This window comes from Haliotis cracherodii, unplaced genomic scaffold (genome assembly GCF_022045235.1).
Source record: "Haliotis cracherodii isolate W230 unplaced genomic scaffold, xgHalCrac1.p SCAF_5, whole genome shotgun sequence".
Classification (NCBI taxonomy): Eukaryota; Metazoa; Mollusca; class Gastropoda; order Lepetellida; family Haliotidae; genus Haliotis; species Haliotis cracherodii.
In genome coordinates this window covers 4469256-4485005 of record NW_027266308.1, presented here as the reverse complement: position 1 = coordinate 4485005, position 15750 = coordinate 4469256, and the positions used below count along the sequence as shown (strand labels likewise).

At 40.9% G+C, this 15750-nt stretch overlaps 1 protein-coding gene across 1 annotated transcript in view; it reads right to left on the bottom strand.

Annotated features, from left to right (window-relative positions):
* Positions 1–10811, bottom strand: part of LOC139443317 (pecanex-like protein 4) — a 137584-nt gene extending 126773 nt beyond the window's left edge. The window contains exon 1 of the mRNA XM_071224298.1: positions 10738–10811. The gene's annotated coding sequence lies outside the window, so the exon portion shown is untranslated. The remainder of the gene's footprint in view (positions 1–10737) is intronic.
* Between the last annotated feature and the right edge of the window lie 4939 nt (positions 10812–15750).

Here is a 15750-nt window from a genome sequence, read left to right as displayed (position 1 = left end):
TATTATGGGTTGGTCTTATATGTTTCAGCTCCAGTTGTGAGCACCACTTGATATAATGAGTTGGTCTCTAATGTTTCAGATCCAATTGCGATGCCCCACCTCACATAATGAGTTGGTTTTATATGTTTCAGCTCCAGTTGTGAGCACCACTTCATATAATGGGTTGGTTTCTACTGTTGCAGCTCCAGTTGCGATGCCCCACTTCACATAACGAGTTGGTGTTATATGTTTCAGCTCCAGTTGTGAGCACCACTTCATATTATGGGTTGGTCTGATATGTTTCAGATCTAGTTGCGATGCACCACTTCACATAATGAGTTGGTCTTATATGTTTGAGCTCCAGTTTTGAGCACAACTTCATATAATGGGTAGGTCTCTACTGTTTCAGATCCAGTTGCGATGCACCACTTCATATAATGAGTTGGTCTATACTATTTCAGCTGCAGTTGTGAGCACTACTACATATAATGGGTTGGCCTCTAGTGTTTCAGATCTAGTTTCAATGCACCACTTCATATAATGAGTTGGTCTCTAATGTTTCAGCAGCAGTTGCGATGCACCATTTCATATAATGAGTTGGTCTTTAATGTTTCAGATCCAGTTGCGATGCACCACTTCATATAATGAGTTGGTCTATACTATTTCAGCTCCAGTTGTGATGCCCCACTCACTTAATGAATTGGTCTTATATGTTTCAGCTCCAGTTGTGAGCACCACTTCATATTATGGGTTGGTCATATATGTTTCAGATCTAGTTGCGATGCCCCACTTCACATAATGAGTTGGTCTTATATGTTTCAGATCCAGTTGTGAGCACCACTTCCTATAATGGGTTGGTCTCTAATGTTTCAGATCCAGTTGTGATTCACCACTTCATACAATGATTTGGTCTCTAATATTTCAGCTGCAGTTGTGATGCACAAACTCACATAATGAGTTGGTCTTATATGTTTCAGATCCAGTTGCGATGCCCCACTTCACATAATGAGTTTGTCTTCTATGTTTTAGCTCCAGTTGTGTGCACCACTTCACATAATGAGTTAGTCTTATATTTTCGGCTCCAGTTGTGAGCACCACTTCATATAATGGGTTTGTCTCTAATGTTTCAGATCCAGTTGCGATGCCCCACTTCACACAATGAGTTGGCCTTATATGTTTCAGCTCCAGTTGTGAGCACCACTTCATATAATGGGTTGGTCTCTAATGTTTCAGATCCAGTTGCGATGCCCCACTTCACATAATGAGTTGGTCATATATGTTTCAGCTCCAGTTGTGAGCAGCACTTCATATTATGGGTTGATCTCTAATGTTTCAGATCCAGTTGCGATGCACCACTTCATATAATGAGTTGGTCTCTAATGTTTCAGCTGCAGTTGCTATGCACAACTTTACATAATGAGTTGGTCTTATATGTTTCATATCCAGTTGCAATGCCCCACTTCATATAATGAGTTGGTCATATGTGTTTCAGCTCCAGTTGTGAGCACCACTTCATATTATTGGTTGACCTCTAATGTTTCAGATCCAGTTGCGATGCCCCACTTCACATGATGAGTTGTCTTCTATGTTTCAGCTCCAGTTGTGAGTACCACTTCATATTATGGGTTGGTCTCTAGCATTTCAGATCCAGTTGCGATGCACCACTTCATATATTGAGTTGGTCTGTAATGTTTCAGCTGCAGTTGCGATGCACCATTTCATATAATGAGTTGGTCTTTAATGTTTCAGATCCAATTGTGAGCACCACTTCATATAATGGGTTGGTCTCTAATGTTTCAGATCCAGTTGCGATGCCCCACTTCACACAATGAGTTTGTCTTCTATGTTTCGGGTCCAGTTGTGAGCACCACTTCATATTATGGGTTGGTCTATAATGTTTCAGATCCAGTTGCGATGCCCCACTTCACATAATGAGTTGGTCTTATATGTTTCAGCTCCAGTTGTGAGCAGCACTTCATATAATGGGTTGGTCTCTAATGTTTCAGATCCAGTTGCGATGCACCACTTCATATATTGAGTTGGTCTCTAATGTTTCAGCTGCAGTTGCTATGCACCATTTCATATAATGAGTTCGTCTTTAATGTTTCAGATCCAGTTGAGGTGCCCCACTTCACATAATGAGTTGGTTTTATATGTTTCAGATCTAGTTGTGAGCACCACATCATATACTGGATTGGTCTCTAATGTTTCAGATCCAATTGCGATGCACAACTTCACATAATGAGTTGGTCTTATATGTTTCAGCTCCAGTTGTGAGCACTACTTCATATAATGGGATCGTCTCTAATGTTTCCACTGCATTTGTGACGCCCTACTTCACATAATGAGTTCGTCTTATATGTTTTAGCTCTAGTTGTGAGCACCACATCATATACTGGATTGGTCCCGAATGTTTCAGATCCAGTTGCAATGCACCACTTCATATAATGAGTTGGTCTCTGGTCTTTCAGATCCAGATGCGATGCACCATTTGATATAATGAGTTGGTGTTTAATGTTTCAGATCAAGTTGTTGTGCCCCACTTCATATAATGAGTTGGTCTCTAATGTTTCAGCTGCAGTTGCGAAGTACCATTTCATATATATGGGTTGGTCTCTAATGTTTCAGATCCAGTTGCAATGCACAACTTCACATAATGAGTTGGTCTTATATGTTTCAGCTCTAGTTGTGAGCATCACATCATATACTGGATTTGTCTCTATTGTTTCAGATCCAGTTGTGATGCACAACTTCACATAATGAGTTGGTCTTATATGTTTCAGATCCAGTTGCGATGCACCACTTCATATAATGAGTTGGTCTCTAATGTTTCACCTGCAGTTGCAAAGCACCATTTCATATAATGGGTTGGTCTCTAATGTTTCAGATCCAGTTGCGATGCACAACTTCACATAATGAGTTGGTCTTATATGTTTCAACTCGAGTTGCGATGCACAACTTCAGATAATGAGTTGACCTCTAATGTTTCAGATCCAGTTGCGATGCACCACTTCATATAATGAGTTGGTGTGTAACGTTTCAGCTGTAGTTGCGATGCACAACTTCATATAATGAGTTGGTCTTATATGTTTCAGTTCCAGTTATGAGCACCACTTCATATAATGAGTTGGTCTCTTATATTTCAGATCCAGTTACGATGCCCCACTTCACACAATGAGTGTGTCTTCTATGTTTCAGCTCCAGTTGTGAATGCCACTTGATATTATTGGTTGGTCTCTAATGTTTCAGATCCAGTTGCGATGCCCCACTTCACATATTGAGTTGGTCTGATATGTTTCAGCTCAAGTTGTGAGCACCTTACATTTAATGGGTTGGTCTCTAATGTTTCAGTTCCAGTTGCGATGCTCAACTTCACTTGAGTTGGTCTTATATGTTTCAGCTCCATTTGTGAGCACTACTTCATATAATGGGTTGGTCTCTAATGTTTCAGCTCCAGTTGTGACGCCCCACTTCATATAATGAGTTGGTCTTATATGTTTCAGCTCCATTTGTGAGCACTACTTGATATAATGGGTTGGTCTCTGATGTTTCAGATCCAGTTGTGATGCCCCACTTCATATAATGAGTTGGTCTTATATGTTTCAGCTGCATTTGTGAGCACTACTTCATATAATGAGTTGGCCTCTAATGTTTCAGATCCAGTTGCGATGCACCACTTCATATAATGAGTTGGTTTCCAATTTTTCAGCTGCAGTTGCGATGCACCACTTCATATAATGAGTTGGTCTCTAATGTTTCAGCTCCAGTTGTGAGCACCACTTCATATAATGGGTTGGTCTTATATGTTTCAGATCCAGTTGCGATGCCCCACTTCACATAATGAGTTGTTCTTATATGTTTCAGATCCAGTTGCGATTCACCATTTCATATAATGAGTTGGTCTTTAATGTTTGAGATCCATTTGTGGTGCCCCACTTCACATAAAGAGTTGGTCTTATATGTTTCAGCTCCATTTGTGAGCACCACTTCATATAATGGGTTGGTCTCTACTGTTTCAGATCCAGTTGCGATGCACCACTTCATATAATGAGTTGGTCTCTAATGTTTCAGATCCAGTTGTGTCGCCCCACATCACATAACGAGTTGGTCTTATATGTTTCAGCTCCAGTTGTGAGCACCACTTCATATAATGAGTTGGTCTTATATGTTTGAGCTCCAGTTGTGAGCACTACTACATATAATGGGTTGGCCTCTAGAGTTTCAGATCTAGTTTCAATGCACCACTTCATATAATGAGTTGGTCTCTAATGTTTCAGCTGCAGTTGCGATGCACAACTTCACATAATGAGTTGGTCTTATATGTTTCAGAACCAGTTGTGATGCCCCACTTCACATAACGAGTTGGTCTTCTATGTTTCAGCTCCAGTTGTGAGTGCCACTTCATATTATTGGTTGGTCTCTAATGTTTCAGATCCAGTTGCGATGCACCACTTCACATAATGAGTTGGTCTTATATGTTTCAGCTTAAGTTTTGAGTACTTCTTTATATGATGGGTTGGCCTCTAATGTTTCAGATCCAGTTACAATGCACCACTTCATATAATGAGTTGGTCTCTAATGTTTCAGCTGCAGTTGCGATGCACAACTTCACATAATGAGTTGGTCTTATATGTTTCAGCTCCAGTTGTGATGCCCTACTTCACATAATGAGTTGGTCTTATATGTTTCAGCTCCAGTTGTGAGCACCACTTCATATAATGGGTTGGTCTTATATGTTTCAGATCCAGTTGCGATGCCCTACTTCACATAATGAGTTGGTCTTATATGTTTCAGCTCCAGTTGTGATGCCCTACTTCACATAATGAGTTGGTCTTATATGTTTCAGCTCCAGTTGTGAGCACCACTTCATATAATGAGTTGTTCTTATATGTTTCAGATCCAGTTGCGATTCACCATTTCATATAATGAGTTGATCTTTAATGTTTGAGATCCATTTGTGGTGCCCCACTTCACATAAAGAGTAGGTCTTATATGTTTCAGCTCCATTTGTGAGCACCACTTCATATAATGGGTTGGTCTCTACTGTTTCAGATTCAGTTGCGATGCACCACTTCATATAATGAGTTGGTCTCTAATGTTTCAGATATAGTTGTGTCGCCCCACATCACATAAAGAGTTGGTCTTATATGTTTCAGCTCCAGTTGTGAGCACCACTTCATATAATGAGTTGGTCTTATATGTTTCAGCTCCAGTTGTGAGCACTACTTCATATAATGGGTTGGCCTCTAGTGTTTCAGATCCAGTTGCAATGCACCACTTCATATAATGAGTTGGTCTCTAATGTTTCAGCTGCAGTTGCGATGCACAACTTCACATAATGAGTTGGACTTGTATGTTTCAGATCCAGTTGTGATGCCCCACTTTACATAATGAGTTGGTGATATATGTTTCAGCTCCAGTTGTGAGTACCACTTCGTATTATTGGTTGGTCTCTAATGTTTCAGATCAAGTTGCGATGCCCCACTTCACATAATGAGTTGGTCTTATATGTTTCAGCTCCAGTTGTGAGCACCACTTCATATAATGGGTTGGTCTCTACTGTTTCAGATCCAGTTGTGGTGCGCCATTTCATATAAAGAGTTGGTCTCTAATCTTTCAGATCCAGTTTCGATTCACCATTTGATATAATGAGTTGGTCTTATATGTTTCAGCTGCAGTTGCGATGCACCATTTCATATAATGAGTTGGTCTTTAATGTTTCAGATCCAGTTGTGATGCCGAACTTCACATAATAAGTTGGTTTATATGTTTCAGCTGTAGTTGTGAGCACCACATCATGTACTGGATTGGTCTCTAATGTTTCAGATCCAGTTGCGATGCACAACTTTACATAAGGAGTTGGTCTTATATGTTTCAGATTCAGTTGTGAGCACCACTTCATATAATGGGTTGGTCTCTAATGTTTCAGATCCAGTTGCGATGCACAACTTCACATAATGAGTTGGTCTTATATGTTTCAGCTCCAGTTGTGAGCACCACTTCATATAATGAGTTGGTCTCTAATGTTTCAGCTCCAGTTGTGACGTGCCACTTCACATAATGAGTTGGTCTTATGTGTTTCAGCTCCAGTTGTGATGCGCCTCTTCATATGATGAGTTGGTCTTATGTGTTTCAGCTCCAGTTGTGATGCGCCTCTTCACAAAATGGGTTGGAGTCTAGTGTTTCAGCTGCAGTAGTGATGCACCACTTCATTTAATTAGTTGGTCTCTAATGTTTCAGCTCCAACTGTGACGCGCTACTTCGTGTGATGAGTTTGTCTCATATGTTTCAGCTCTGGTTGTGACACGCCACTGCAAATAATGAGTTCATTTCCATTTTTCAGCCCCAGTTGTAACGTGCCACTGTAACGTTTATCTATTGATTACGTTTTACACGACCTAAGAAGTGTTTGATTTGACGTTTGCATATACTATATATATGTATTACGTAATTCTAATGAAGTGGGGCTGTCGGGTAGCCTAGTGGTTAAAGCGTTCGCTCGTCACGCCGAAGACCCGGGTTCGATTCCCGACATGGGTACAATGTGTGAAGCTAATTTCTGGTGTTCCCCGCCGTGATATTGCTAAAAGCGGCGTAAAACCAAACTCACTCACTAACTCTAACGAAGTACTCGGAAAGGGGTTATAGCTAAAACGGCGCACCAGCAAAACGTCACCGAGCGAAAACGGCACCGATTTGCGAAAACGTTACCTTGCTTAAAACGAAAATGGCTATTATTGCCTGGCGAAAACGGTACCTGATATTTGTTTTACCTTGGTACTGAAATACATGAAATTAAACTCACATGGTCACTTGCAAACACATTATTGTGAAATGTTAATACAAATTGTTATCGTTATTAAAAATAGAGAAGCCGTTTTCGCCAAGTAATGAGCCGTTTACGCCTAAGAAATCGCTGTCGTTTTGCTGAGGTGCCGTTTTTGACGGCACATGCGGGGAGAATGTGTGTGTGATGTGGATGGAACATTCTCACTATACTGTCACTCACTCACTCAAAAACGAATCCCCTGGAACTTTGTCGCAACTGTAGTACGATCGATGAGACAGAACTTGTGACGAGAAAATTATCCCAAACTAAACTAAACTAAACATAGCGCCTGTAAAATCATGATATACGGAGCAGTACGATATGTCTGAAGAAGCGTCTGTTAAATTTTGCAAAACCCCCCATAGAAAAATAGGGTATTCCACGAAACGAAACATGACAGCTGTCTTTTTAGGCTATCCACTATGCACACTCGGGCGCAATAGTTTATTGGCACTCGCCGCAAGGAACTCTGGGTAGAAGAGTGATCACGATGGGAAATGATATTAATATTTCTTAGAACATAATGGACGCAGATCAACAATGAACTGGAAACATGGTAAATTAATAACCAAGATTCAAATATTGATATCATTTTCGGGGACAATTTGGCGTAACAGCACGAAAATGGTGTGACTTTGTACTTTGGACATTCCAAAGCATCTGGGTTGGGAGGATTATGTTTAATGAAAAATTGTTGCAAAATATACTGAGTACCCTCTGCTGCTTATCATAAGTCTCAAGTCTTTGTCAACTGGACAAACATAGATTTCTACTAAAACAACTGTGTTTTTGTACTTTAATTAGTTTTCCATGTTCACTGAGTGAACACAAACCTATATGGTACAAATGTACTCTTGATATTTTCCACTTCAAAATCCATTAGTGTTAGAGTAGTCAGAATTCTAATATGTTCATGGCTTTCTTGACATATCTCCAGCGGTGTCAGTTGGAAGTCACATCAAAATAAACGGTGAGTAAAACCCATGGTAAGTGCCCAGAAAATAACAGTTGAAACACACAATGTAGCCATGTCTGAGCACAAAAATGCAACAGTCCAGGTATTATCCAAAAGTAATCGTCCACCACAACAGTAACAGCAGTATTTCGCTGCAGCAGACGATAGGTGAGAGCAATCATTTTACTGATAGAGGTCACGTGCTGTGCTGTAAAGGGTTACTATTCCTAATTAGAACTAACAAACCAATACATATTTGAGATTTAAGTTCTGATTTATTTAAACGCAAATGCCTGTCCAGTGTGATAACACTGACAAACTGTATCCAGACGGCTTAAGACAAACAAACAATCAAATGTCAAACACCACAACCTGTAAACAATCAGTTTTGATCCCTGACACACAAATTAAGACCCTCGATGACAGATCAGTCAAAACAAATTTAAACAAACGGTGTTTAACTGCCCTAAAGTAACATATTTGTCACTAGAATGTGATGCCATCAGTAAGGTGCCAAGTTTTTATGTTTCTGGCCGCTCTGTGTGGAACTTGGTCACTTCTATGGGGAAACTGGGGACTGTCTTTTATCCAATTGAAAACATGTTTACAGTTGTAGCTGCTCCTAAATTGGATTTAGGAAGCTTAGTGATCAGTGACTGCAGGAAACATAGGAATTGGCTTTTGTGAATGACTTCCACCCTGAAAAAGAATATTTTGAGGTCACGTGCTTCAACAAACATGTTCTAACAGCCTCTACAGTGCATGGATGGGTTATATTTAGGTATCATTTTGATAAATTGACATAATTGGAAATGGGAAATATATGAAAACATAACATGTTCATATAGGATTTGTAATGAAAAGATTTATATGAGGTGGGGGTAGAGCCCTGGATTTTTCACTTCCTGTCACGGGTTGTGACGTCATTATGGGGGCCTTTAGCATTGAAGCTTTTTATAACCTTTGTGAAAGCAAGGCTTGGTTTTCATCTGTGATCTGATCTGGCACACTAAACCAATTGATAGGCTGAGGCTCGCATGCTCATTATGTTGAAGAAACCGACACCAATATGGAACAGGCAACCAAGTGTGGTCATAACAAATGACCAGCCGAACGTGGCGCCCGATCGTTCAGCACCGACAATGATGACTCCGACGAGGATGAATGCCGCTGAAAGGAGAAGCTACAGTTGTAGACTCAAGTACCAGCACAGGGTCTTATGGACGGGACCCGTGAAGATCCGGGGTAGAACAGGTCTTCAGCAGCCCATGCTCGCCATAAAACTATGCTTGTCGTAAGAGGCGACTAACGGGATCGGGTGGTCAGGCTCGCTGACTTGGTTGATGCATGTCATCGATGCCAATTGCGTGGATCGATCTCAATCACTGGATTGTCTGGTCCAAACCCGATCATTTACAGACCGCCGTCATAAAGCTGGAATATTGTTCAGTGCGGCGTTAAACAACAAACAAATATTATGGACGGACCATTGCTTGTCGTTTGAGGTGGCTAAATTGGATCCGCTTATCAGGTGTGGTCAGGCATTCATGACATCAGCCACTAGTTTGTTACATTCGAACGCATGTGTTTACATAGACCTGTAACGCTGATGCCGATTTATAGTGATTCCCCTCTGAGATACCATACCGTAGTTTAACATGAATACTCCACTCAGACACTGTGTACTGTCTCCGAGCCTACCAGTCCTTGTTTTAGCCCCTTAATGCCGAGCGCCAGACAGGGTAACAACAAGTGCCATTATTTAACGTCTTTTGGTATGACGCGACCGGGGATCGAACCCCGGAACTTCCGCTCTCCGGGCGGACGATCTACCACTAGACCATGGAGGCGGTCTCTTTCATTAAGTGCACCGTTTGCCTTAGTCCCCAGTAGAGGGAAAGGGATAGGCACTTCGAGCTGTGAGACCCCTTTTGACCCTAATAGGGTATCACAGGGTATCAAGCTACATGATCATTTTTGTTATTTAAGTTCAACAATGTGTATTATCACAGTTACTTAAAACTATTTTATTCTTATAACGTGGTTCAATGTTTGCTAAAAATGTTGAACCTGAATACGGTTTTAATGTAGGATTAAAATGTCTATAATGGTTATTTAAAGGGGCACTGATCTAACGCAATTCCCCGGGACTGGTTGTTGCCTTTGTTATTGTTTTCCCCCAGTGAGTACCCGGATGTATAGCAGAAATCTAGACTAGTTCGCGACCTCTGCTGCGCAATTCGTAAGCGCATCAGTCACTTTTATGGGTAGTAATAAGGGCGTATGGTCACATTGATCAACAAAATGAAATACAGTTTTCGAGATAATAAGGTAATGTAGGTATCTTTGTGGGTAGCATCGGTAATGGTGACGAAGTTTTGATAGCAAGTCACTTGCTTTGTAATTTTGCGATTTTCGTTTACACTATTTTGACTTGCAACACAAAGTAAATATATCACCTGCGCATTGCTTTTTATATAGTGTGTATTTTTTTTACTGTCAAAATGTGTAACATTTTCAAATTTATTAAACGTCTAAATATTCAGTTATTTTACAAAGTGACTGAAAAACATTTCCATCTGTATTATTATGATTACGAATTCCAAACATTTTGATGTTTAATGTCATCACCAAGAGACTGAAAATGTTACGTTGAAAAGTACATTTCTATGTTGTTTGGCTTCTAATCCTACATAATAATCTGTTGTGATGTTTGTAGGCCCTTTTGATCATCTTTATCAATCTGGACAGATTTTTTAGTCAAAATGACTGAAATATTTACACATTTTATAAATTGCCTGAGAGAATCACATTTTACAAATTGACGGTAATATATACACGCTTACAAAGGAAAAGACCTGTGAAAACATCGTCTATCGCGCATTGAAGAATTTCCCAACCAAGACGTAGAGAAACAAGAACGAATCGGTTCAAATGAAGGAAAACAAAATGCAAAACCATAATTGCAACCTACCAAATTTATGTGTATAAATTTTAGGCAGCTTCCTTGTTCGAGGAATGTATCCGTGAATATCCACACAAAGGAACAATATCCCACTCGTCTGCAGCTGTACAAAGAAACTTATTCGATGTCACGTGTCTCTGTAACAATCAGATATTTTGAAAGATATATATCGTTTCGGGATATCATAACCCGCGTTCGTTTCTCAACTGATCACTTGGATTGTTTCAGGTGTTTCACATAGGTGTCAAGTCTCAAGGGTCGGCTGAGAAAGCCCACGTGACAACTATTTTCATAATGTTCACGGTTTCTAAAAAATCCATTGAGTGATAGATAACAATGATCAATCAATCAACGTATTATCAGTTAACCCTTTGAACAAAGTATGTTGTTTTTACATCGGCACTTCACGCCATGATATGAGTGTGTTCCCTTTGTTTTAGTAAACCTTGACATGTAAACACTCACTTTTGACATATCCACTGTGCAAGATAACAGTGATTAATCAATCAACGTATTTTCTGTTAATCATTTGATGACCAGGAACGATCCGTTGATTTATCAAAAAAAGTAAATCAACTGATCATTCACCTCTTGCTGGTCTGCAACGTGCATATTACATAACTCACCTTTTACCTCACTTCAAACCTGGATTTAGATTGAATAATTACCCTAGACACAATAAATGCCAAATGGGAACCTTTGTCAGGTAATCTAAGTGGTGCTACCACTAATTGTACCTGTAATAAATTCATTAACTGAGCATCAAGTGAATGACGACAAATACACAAGTGTAGGGTCCAGTCCGGGGAATTGCGTTAGATCAGTGACCCTTTAAGGTGAGGGGCAACCACTTAAACTCAAGTTTCCACCCTCGCCGTGTGTCGCCAGCGGGATTCGAACCAGGCCAAATACTATTTTGGTGATTGATAAATGTGCTCAAGATGGTCCTGTGTGAATTGTATACCAGTTCTTGCCTCGGGACGGACACTCCGTAACCTGAGATTCCAAAGAGCGAGGTGCACGTGCGAAAGGCTCAAGGAACATGTTTCACGTGCATCACACATTTAGGAAGTACGTACTACTCAGCGCTAATGAGCGTTGTTATTTGCTGTTTGTTTTGATAACTTGGCCTGGGGGCGGGGGATCCAATAAAACTCCTAAATAGGGCCATAAACCAATCAAATTCTTTTTTACGCAGAAATACGTGGATTGTTATATACGCACCCATATCTGTACTGTTAAATTATGTCTAAGTAGATAGTGAGAAAATTTCAACATTCTGTCCATATGTATTATTTGTAATGTGACTGGAAAAATCTCAGCTCTCTTTTATGATTAAAACCCCTCCCCCCACTGAGGTCAGGTTTAACTATTCATTAATGTTGTTTTACGTATATACTTTCTATCGTAAAGAAACCCATATAGTGGCCAAGAGGAAATATTGCTATACCGCGAGAAAGCGATAGAGCGAGAAAGCGATAAAGCGAGAAAGCGATGTTCCCTCTCGGCCACCATAGAGGTGAGCACTACGGAAACCTTTAAGGGCATTTTGTTTTTTTGTTTTTCCTTGACATTTCAAGATACTAAGTTGAAATCTCAAGATACTAAGTTGAAATTTCAAGATCATTATCTTAGTATCTTGAACACGTGGGACCGAGTCAGTTCAAACACATCGTACATCGATGAAGTGTTTTAGCTGTGAAAATCAACTTTGTTGACGGCCAAACCTCGTAGATTGTATGCCATGTCTATAGAGGACGAGTTCTCTTTCTTTCTCAGGGCCCAGAGGGATACTTGAGTTCCACCAACTCGTTTGTTTGTTTGTTGTTTAACGCCACACTCGGTAATATTCCAGCTTTATGACGGCGGGCTGTAAATTATGGAGTCTAGACCAGACAACCCAGTGATTGACAACATGAACATTAATCCACGCCAATGGGATACGATGACATGCATCAACCAAGTCAGCGAGCCTGACCACCCGATCCCGTTAGTCGCCTCTTAGTCGTCTTTTACGGCAAGCATGGGTTGCTGAAGACCAATTCTGATCCGGATCTTCACGGGTGGAGTTCCACGAACTATACACTGCAGATCGCATAATCTCCACCATTCATATTCGGAGCAGATTCCACTGTACTGTATGGTTCGTGCAGTCACGTGTTTGAGGCGTACAAATGTACAAATGTACAAGTTTCAAGCGGCACGAGAGTTCGCGTAGCTAAGAACTATATATTCTGCAGTACTTAAACAGCATATATCAATGTCCATGTGACATAAATAGTGACCACTCATTGGACGAAAGCATTTTCTAGTGCTGTGACTGAAAATAAGCGGTTACGTCCAATTGGAATGCTTGAAACCGGAGTTGCACAAATAGTCATTGCTTGGCGTTTGGGTGTTCATCGTAACATCATACAGTTGGTACCAACAGACCGGTAACACCATAGGCCGTTCAAGACGTCCACAGTAACGCCTCATTGGCAAGATAATCGTAACGGTAAAACGGTATCAGACTGCAACGTTGATAGCCCAAACGAGCTCAGCACCCATGGCTTACGTCCGATTCGTGCAAGAACGGTGAGAAATCGGTTACGGGAACATACCATCCGACCACGACGTCCAGCTGTCACGTCATCGAACTGCACGCCTGGTAAGGTCAAGGCAACGTCTGTGGTTCAGGATACAGTATTCACACATGAGCAGGACAATAAACGTCCTCACGTTGCAAGTGTGGTCAGACTTGCGTTGAATGAAATGGAACAACTTCAATGCCGAGTTCAAAACCGATCGGTGACGTTGGTCCAGATCTGGGCCCACTTGCACAAAGCGATCTTGGCGCTGAGATGGTCGTAACTCCCATACTTTTACCTTGGCCTAAGATAATCTTAACGCTAATTGCTTTGTGCAAGTGGGCCCTGTAATGAAATCCCAACCATGTCGTGTGGTCGATGAGACGCCAATGTCTAGCGTGTCACTTCTAAGGCTTTTTAACTTACTTTACCGATTTTTTACAGGAACATACCTGTCGGTAGATGGGGAAAAGCGATTCAATGTTTCTTTTAGTTTTCTCCTCCACAACAGTTTGGCTGGTATAAAAAATATAAATGGGTTAATGCGGGAGGATAGCATGCAACACAGCTGTTGCTTTGTACAATGGAGTGAGTGAGGTTTTGCGCCGCTTTTAGCAATATACCGGCAATATCACGGCGGGGGAAACCAGAAATGGGCTTCACACATTGTACCCATGTCGGGAATCGAACCCGGGTCTTCGGCCTGACGAGCTAACGCTTTAACCACTAGGCTACCCGACCACCCCTTGTACAATGGAAACCTGACTCGAACATTGTTGTGCATCTATGCATCCTATCAATTTCAGGATCAACAACAAACTTCATTTTGACTCCCATGTTTAATATATGTCAACTTCAGTGGGTCCTTGTTGAGAAAATAGATGTAATCGAGTTCATACCCGAGATTACCTTTACAGAGGACGTATTGCCACTGTCATGATGGACATCGATGTTGTGTTCTGTTGCAGCATAGTTCTTTGTTTGCCATTATTTAGTATTTTCCATGACAGTGATCTATTGAAACTTGTTTTCCCTTAGTACAGTGACATTCATGCACTTGCGCGTGGCTGCGTGTACTTGTTCGGGCGTATGCTGATTTTATTTATAGTGCAAGCCCAGTGAGATGCCATGCCCCATGTATACCCAACTCTGACTCTAGTGAGTGAGTGAGTTTGGTTTAACGCCGCTTTTAACAGTATTCCAGTTATATCGCGGCGAGTCAGCTTAATGTGGGAGGAAAGCCCGAAGTGATGCAGGTCTCAGACGTTTACCACTTCATTGAAACCCATGAGCACGGGTATGGTGCTGACAAACCTAGAAACATAATCGGGGCGAACCGGGATTCGAACCCACAATCGCCTTAGACGACTGGGCCACCCGTGCCCCCCCAAGGTACAAAGTACTACCAAACAAACTTACGACCGCATGTCACAGGTGTATAGGGAAAGGTGCCCTATCTATTCCACTGTTAAACGTTGGACAGCTGTGTTTAAGGCTTGGAGAACAAGCTCATTGGGGGGACATATTTTGTAAATTCTGATATTAAGAAAAAAAACTGACATTGATAGAGTCAATCTAGAGTTAATTGAGGTGGATTTCGTCAAGCTCTAAAAGAGATTAGTGACGGGTGATGAAACATGGGTCAACCACTATGATCTCGAGACGAAAAATCAGTCCATGGAATGGCACCATTCCACCTCCCCGGCACCAAAGAAATTCAAGTCTTATGGATCAGTGAAGAAAGTTATCACGTAAACACTGAAAGTAGTACTTCGCCTTTTGATTTGCATATATATCCCTACTGCAATAAATGTCCTCAACGAATACTGTTTTTTTGTATCCGCTTGCTATATCCTGCTGAGAAACCTATCCATAATATGATAAAAGACGCTGCTACTAAGTCACAGTTGATGTCAGAAGAAGCAGGGGTTACATAAATCCAGGACAAACATTGTAACACAGTCTCGTTTTGCTGAAGGTAAGAGCAAAACACAAGCAACCACTAATACCCATCTAGTCGACTCTTACCACAAGCATTGGGTACCTGGGACCTAGCCTTGCTCTGGAATGAGTTTATAATGTAATTCTGATACAGAGAGGGACAAGTAATGAACAGCTAATTTCTAAACAACTTGATAGGTGCTAAAAGTCCAACGTTTATTGACAGCTTACCAACAGGACCCATTACAAAAACCCAACCATAACCTGACATATTGGTCAGGAATAAAACCAACAAATTGTTGTTTAAAAGTTTCTTTATTAAAACTGCAAAAAGCGTTGTTCAAATGTCATTTGCCATGAAGGTGGTTTCATTATTCGGGCTTAATTTATTATTCAGAGAATTAATGTTCAGAAAGCTTACTAATCAGAAAGGCATCTTGAAGACACACACATATCACATCAAATGACACACAGATGGAAGCTGTTACTTTTGGTAAACAAACAGAATCAA